The following is a 6950-nucleotide window of genomic DNA, read 5'->3' as shown; positions in this document are numbered from 1 at the left end:
CCTAGAACCAAATCGTACGATAATCCCTGCATCAATAGTACAGAGCATTGCTCCAAATGCATGGAGCCAACAAGGAGTTCAAAAACAGGGGTATGCTGTGTAAAATAACCATTAGCAAGAGGAGTGGAGTCGATACCCACTACCGGAACAGGTTTAGGCAAATCAATAAGAGGCATAGCGAGAGACATAGCAAATTCCACAGACATGATATTAGTAGAGGACCCTGAATCCACGAAGGCACTGCCGGTAGCAGACCTACCACCAAACGAGACCTGAAAGGGAAGCAATATCTTAGTACGTTTCATATTTACGGGAAATACCTGTGCGCCCAAGTGACCTCCCCGATGATCACTTAGACGCGGGAGCTCTCTGGCAGCATTCTTACGCTTGGGACAGTTGTTTACTTGATGCTTGACATCCCCACAGTAGAAGCAGAGACCATTCTTCCTGCGGAATTCTCTACGTTGTTGAGGGGACACGGAGGTCCCGAGTTGCATAGGTATTTCTGAGTCTTTAGGGGAGAAACGAAGCAACGGGACTTCGGGAGGCATCATGGGGGAGTCGGAGGAAAAAACACATAAACGTTCACGTTGTCGTTCCCTGAGACGTCGGTCAAGTCGTACCACTAAAGCCATAACCTGGTCTAAGGAGTCAGAAGAGGGATAACTAACTAGCAGGTCTTTCAGGGCGTTCGACAGACCCAACCTAAACTGGCACCTTAAGGCAGGGTCATTCCACCGAGAAGCTACGCACCACTTCCGAAAGTCAGAGCAATACTCCTCAACAGGTCTCTTACCCTGACGTAAGGTCACCAGCTGACTCTCGGCAAAGGCAGTTCTGTCAGTCTCGTCATAAATAAGTCCGAGAGCAGAAAAGAAACAATCAACGGAGGAAAGTTCAGGGGCGCCAGGAGCCAAGGAGAAGGCCCACTCTTGGGGCCCTTCCTGGAGCCGGGACATAATTATACCCACCCGCTGGCTCTCAGAACCTGAGGAGTGAGGTTTTAAGCGAAAATAAAGCTTACAACTCTCCCGAAAGGAGAGAAAAGCCCTCCGGTCACCTGAGAACCGGTCGGGCAACTTGAGGTGGGGTTCAAGGGGTGCGGTGAGGGGAACTACCAAGGTAGCATCAGGCTGGTTGACCCTCTGAGCCAGGGCCTGGACCTGTAGGGAGAGACCCTGCATTTGCTGAGCCAGGGTTTCACGGGGTTCCATAATGGTGTCAGGGACCAGGGTAGACTAGGTATAGGGCTTGTGAATTTGTAATGGTGGGGGGGGGTAGGGAAACGGACAAGTGAGCCCTAATCTACCCGCCACTCTGTCCCTGCCTACTTGCAACGACCCGCCCTAGACGACGGGGTACAACTGGGCGGCGGTCCCTGCGCTCAGTAAGTGCATGACAAACACGACAAACAAACAAGGGAACACAAGCAAGGGAAATGGGCAGTTGCTCGCGGAAACACCGTGAGCAACAGAGTAGTGAACGAGCCGAGTCAAGCCAGGAGAGTGCGAGGTACAAAGCGAAAAGCAGAAGAGTAGTCGGTAAGCCGGGGTCTGTATGGAGCAGGATCAAAAAGTAGCAGGAGCTGTAGCTGGGCCAGGAAACCTCAAGGAAAGAATTCACAAGCACAGATGGACAGGAAGAGCAGGCTTAAATAGACCGAGGGCGGGAGCTAGCTGAGTCTGGCCAGGTTGCGATAGGCTCTCCCACTCCTAAGCCTGCCAGCCTGAGTGGAGGAAGCTGGTGTCTGTCTCAGGGATGTACACTCAGGTGTTGACTGATTAATTCTGGGAGTTAACCCTGAAGCAGTGCCTGGCAGATCCTTTACATATCCCCTATCCTGTGGATAAGGGATACATGTATTTTGTAGGACACACTGTAGGTCGCATTTTTTTGGGAGGGGGGACGCTGTATGGCGTTCCCTACAGGGGGGGGGGAACGCTGTATGGCATTCCCTACAGGGGGGGCTGTACGGCGTTCCCTACAGGGGGGGCTGTATGGCGTTCCCTACAGGGGGGGGGCTCTATTGCGTTCTCTACAGGGGGGGGGGCTCTATGGCGTTCTCTACAGGGGGGGGATGTATGGCATTCCCTACAGGGGGGCTGTATGGCGTTCTCTACAGGGGGGGCTGTATGGCGTTCTCTGCAGGGGGACTGTATGGCGTTCTCTACAGGAGGGCTGTATGACGTTCTCTACAGGGAGGGCTGTATGGCGTTAGCACTGTCCAATAAATATAAAGTAAACAGAAGAAAATACGGTCCAGCAATCCTCATGACAATGTGATGACTTTATTAGAAAAACATTTTATAAACCACACGGCATGTTGAAGTGATGATACAAGACTGCTTACGCGCTTCGAAAGCCAACTACATTCTTCGCAAATGTACGCCATCTCCTCCAAACAGTCAATTACATCAGAAGTCCAGTTCCTTGTGCTGCATGACTCGTGGACGCCCTATCCGTGGCGATATCCGTGTCCTTTCCACTGCTTCTCACTTGAGTCCTGTAGGCACAAAAAACATTCTGCAAGTATCCATTGTCATCCGTGCCTGCAGATTCTGCTTTAATGATGCAACTCACTCAACTCCTTGTCTATTTCATCGTTTACTGATCGCCTCTTTTAGATACGACAGATGTATTTTTTTTATACTTACCAGCCTGCTTCACAGGCACCATCCCTTTTTATTGGCACCTGATCAATAAGGGGGTCCTTGCTCCACCACCATAACACTGCAATACTAAACAAAATCTTCCATAGACATCACAAAAACTAGACAAGCCTTTCCTCCCTTATGTTTCCCAACATTTCCTGGGACAAGTGTGTGTAGGTAGAAATCAACAAACATGTTTCCTGGCCCCAAACTTTACCCCCTCTTTCCAGTAAAGGATTGGCTTTCGGTATCACGCCTCCTCGCTTTTACCTTTTTACTTTATCCTGCGTAAACATTTTTTTCAGCATCTTAAACGTCTTGCCCATTAGCCCATCTATCCCCAACATCAGACCACATATTATCATCTGACAGATCAGAATCAGACTCAACCAGCTACTGTTGCCTTCTTCTGCTTCTCTTTACATCCAGATGCGCTGCTCCTGTAATTCCAAACATTGTGCCAGTACCCCGTGTTCTAAACATTTTGGCAACCCCAAGGTGTCCCTCTCCCATGTTGAGATTATGAGGCCCTACTGGGATATTGCTGCCTTCATCGACCCTGGATCCCTGCGCAAGGATCCTGGCACTTGGCCCATCATTGTGCCATGTTCCCTCAAATTTTTGCTAGAATGATACCATTGAGGATACCTGCCTTGCTTCCTTGATGCCATTTGCTCCAAACAATCCAGTACACCCCAAGTCCAGGTCCTTGTGCTGCATGACTTGTGGGGGCTCTATACGTGGCAATATCCTGGCACCTTCCATTGCTTTCCGCATGAGTGCTGTAAATATAAAAACATTCTGCCAGTGTCCATTATCACCTATGCCTGCAGATTATGACTGTGTAATGAAACTCACTTAAGTCCTTGTCTATTGCATCCAGGCCTTGACACATCGCAAATGTTCTTGGCAGACCAAAGCTGTCTAAAATCCCCCTACACTTCCTCACCCAATTACCTTACACCTACGTTCAGTCCCAAACCGAGCCATGTGGCCAGCATTTTGGACAAAGTTACCCCTAACTTACATTATGCCTATTCCTACCAACTATCCAAGGCTCCCCACTGCTACGCCTTTCTTGGCATTTTGCCCGCTCATTACTTTTTCAATGTACAGAGCTACTGGTGGATACTGTATATAGTAACTAATGATGGACATACCGCATATAGATGAAATATTACTTCAGAGAGTCCCCCTGGCAGCAGGCAGCCGATCTCAAGAAATTCTGGAACAAAAAGTATAAACTGTGAAGATATTATGACGTGCGCTTAGTATGGTTCATCATATCAACAAATATATGTTCAGCCTATTGAAAACATCAGGGAGATTGTTCCCACAGTCTTGTCATGTGTCTCTATAGGAACATTCTGGATGGCATCACATTATAGAATTTCTATAGGTTGTTATTTGCTATAATACTTACATATATACAGTGGATCTTCTAGCATGTCGGCTGTCACTGGTGCCACATATTCAGATGTTATAAATGTCTGTAAAATACATAATGGGTTTAATGCACATACATAAAATAACCCCATATCTATAATGAATAATAATATATTTACTTTCACACATTTCATTTTCTATCACAGGGCGAGTCCAATGCCCCTCTGCCACACAAATAACACCAGCAGTATAATGGCACATAATAGTTGGAGGACCCTGGTATAGATTTTGTATCAGGGACCAGGAGCTTATTGTTATTCTTCTATATAATCTTATCCTTAATGGAAAACTTCTAATTTGTCTTTTGTGGAGTCTTTTGGACTGGAGTAGAGAGAGTAGAAAATGGTAAATTGGATTTCTGGATTCAACAGACAAAATAATTATTAAAGGGGTTTTCTGACAGTTTCATAAACCTTAGTCTAAGCCGCATATGGCTAAAAATAACAAATTGTCCCTACTCATTTTTTAAATTCCCTGTGGCTCCTGCGCTGGTGGTTCTGTTGTCTTTAGTTGCTAGGCCACAGCGGTCATGTCCGTGTGGATGGCATGTCACGTGGCAGCTATTGTGTCACATCCAGGGCCGGCCTTAGGTTTATTGGTGACATGTGCAGTATCTGTGACGTCCTCCCCCCTTATGATGCACCATGTAGTGTCCAAATAATTTAATCATACAGTGCCCAAATAACATCACCCAGTCAATAAACTAGGGATTGTATCTTTCTGTTTTTTTATATTATAGGTTTGGGCCCTAAATGCCGGATCGGCAGTGTAAGTTGAGGGTGCCCAGGCCATCTATGGTGGTAGTGCCCTCTTCAGTATTGACCAGTAATACACACTATGTGATCATTTAGAGATGCAGTTAATAAAATACACTGACCTTGGACTCTCCTACTGAATACATCCGACTGAATGTAGAACATTATGTGATGTGAGGTGGAGGGCTCTGCTTAATCTTTGATCTGCCCTCCTGGGACGTGTGGTTATCATTAACTCTTATGAGGAATTAATTCTAGGAGAAAGAAAGACAATGTATTAGGACAAATCTCAATCAATGGCAACATTTCTATTTAGAACAGAGTCCAGTCCCCAACCAGTGTAAAATTACCAAAGGGGTAAATAGGATGACCGGCTGGGGTCCAGGGATTTGGGGTGGCCCACAGCTCTGGGGCTCCATACGCCCCTGAAATTGGACAAACAATAACGGCGCCGGGAGGAAGCGAAATGTCTGACCCGGTTGGTCGTCTATTAGGTGAGTATCATTTTTTATTTTATAGGAGCAAAGGGGGCACTATTAATATGGGGGATAAAAGGACTGAGTCGGGGCTTAGAAAAGGGGGCTTCATTACTGTGGGGCCATACAAAAGGGGCATTCTGACCCAGGACATACAAAAAGTGTCATTCTAATTGTGTAGGGTATTGGTGGATACTGCATATAGTAACTAATAAGAGACGCACCTTGCATAGATGAAATATTGCTTCAGAGAGTCCCCCTGGCAGCAGGCAGCCGATCTTAAGGTGTTCTGGAAAAAACAATAATTGTGTAGTTTTATTTCTCCAGACAGACGTGTGCTCAGTATAGACCACCCAACAATGAAGGAAATGTACATTAGGGCTCATGTACACAGCAACTTCATGTGGACGGACCTGTATGGTGGCGCACAGACTGCAGTACTGGTAATGTAGACACTCTGTGTGCGCTGTGTGCTCCCCCATAAGCCAAATGTGTTTTAGGAAATTACATAAATAACAAGTCCCTTATATATTACTAATACCATAATATCTTCTTTATGGAGCATTTCTATAATAATAATAATATAAAGCTGCAGCAAAATTCCCAGCGTTTACTTTTGCTATATGTGGATGAGTTTTTGAGACTGTAACTATTCACCTGTAACACTTGTGAATTTTGCCGCGCAGCAAATCTGCAGCGTCTGAATTCAGCTTTATGGCGTAGAATATAGTACTCAAATACTGCAATCATACAGTGCCCAAATAACACTGCCAGACAAGTATTGTCTGCCACACTGTAATGTAATCCATTATCAAGGAATTGTATCTGCATCCTGAGCAGTGCCCTTTACTTTTTTTACATGAAGAGTGGGATTGAGTGTTCAAGCAATGGGTGCCCCAGACATCAAGACCAGTGGCGCCCCATTCATTAGTGACAGGTGATGCACCCAGTGTAACCGCACAGGTCGCACACCCCTAAGACAGGCCCTGGATGAAGATCATTGGGGAATTTGTTCCCACAGTCTTGTCATGTGTCTCTATAGGAACATTCTGGATGACATCAGATTATAGAATTTCTATAGGTTGTCATTTGCTATAATACTTACATATATACAGTGTATGTCCTAGCATGTCGGCTGTCACTGGTGCCACATATTCAGATGTCATAAATGTCTGTAAAATACATAATGGAATAAACATAAAATAACCCCATATCTAGAATGAATAATAATATATTTACTTTCACACCTTTCATTTTCTATCACAGGACGAGTCAGACATTGAAAATATTTTGTAATGTTAGTGTAAACCCAGGGAACATAACTATAGGGGTGAAGAGGTTGCAGTCACACCCAGGCCCAGGTGTGCATGACTGACATTAGGGGGGGTGACAATGTGGGCAATTTACAAATGCCAAACCCCAATGCCTCCATCTCCTAGAGGAATCCCGATTTTCGCTGCTAGAAACGCGATGTCAGTGAGAGAAGCACCCAGGCGGAAAGGCAGCTGCTGAGTTGCCCGGCCGCTTCTAAAACACAAGCAGTGGAAGGGAGCCAGCGCAGCGCCCCGTTCCACCTGCTGGAGGGATGCGCCCTATGTAATGGCACAGGTCGCACACCCCTA

At 46.1% G+C, this 6950-nt stretch overlaps 1 long non-coding RNA gene across 1 annotated transcript; it reads right to left on the bottom strand.

The window, feature by feature from the left end:
• Positions 1-3281: 3281 nt before the first annotated feature.
• LOC142740512 (uncharacterized) lies at positions 3282-6530 on the bottom strand. Its single transcript, XR_012880748.1, has 5 exons — positions 6434-6530; positions 5553-5617; positions 4975-5106; positions 4075-4141; positions 3282-3876 (listed from the first exon to the last, which is right to left on the bottom strand). It is a non-coding gene; the product is annotated as an uncharacterized LOC142740512 (long non-coding RNA).
• Between the last annotated feature and the right edge of the window lie 420 nt (positions 6531-6950).

Source organism: Rhinoderma darwinii, chromosome 2 (assembly GCF_050947455.1).
Source record: "Rhinoderma darwinii isolate aRhiDar2 chromosome 2, aRhiDar2.hap1, whole genome shotgun sequence".
Lineage (NCBI taxonomy): Eukaryota > Metazoa > Chordata > Amphibia > Anura > Rhinodermatidae > Rhinoderma > Rhinoderma darwinii.
This window is presented reverse-complemented; position numbering and strand designations above follow the sequence as displayed.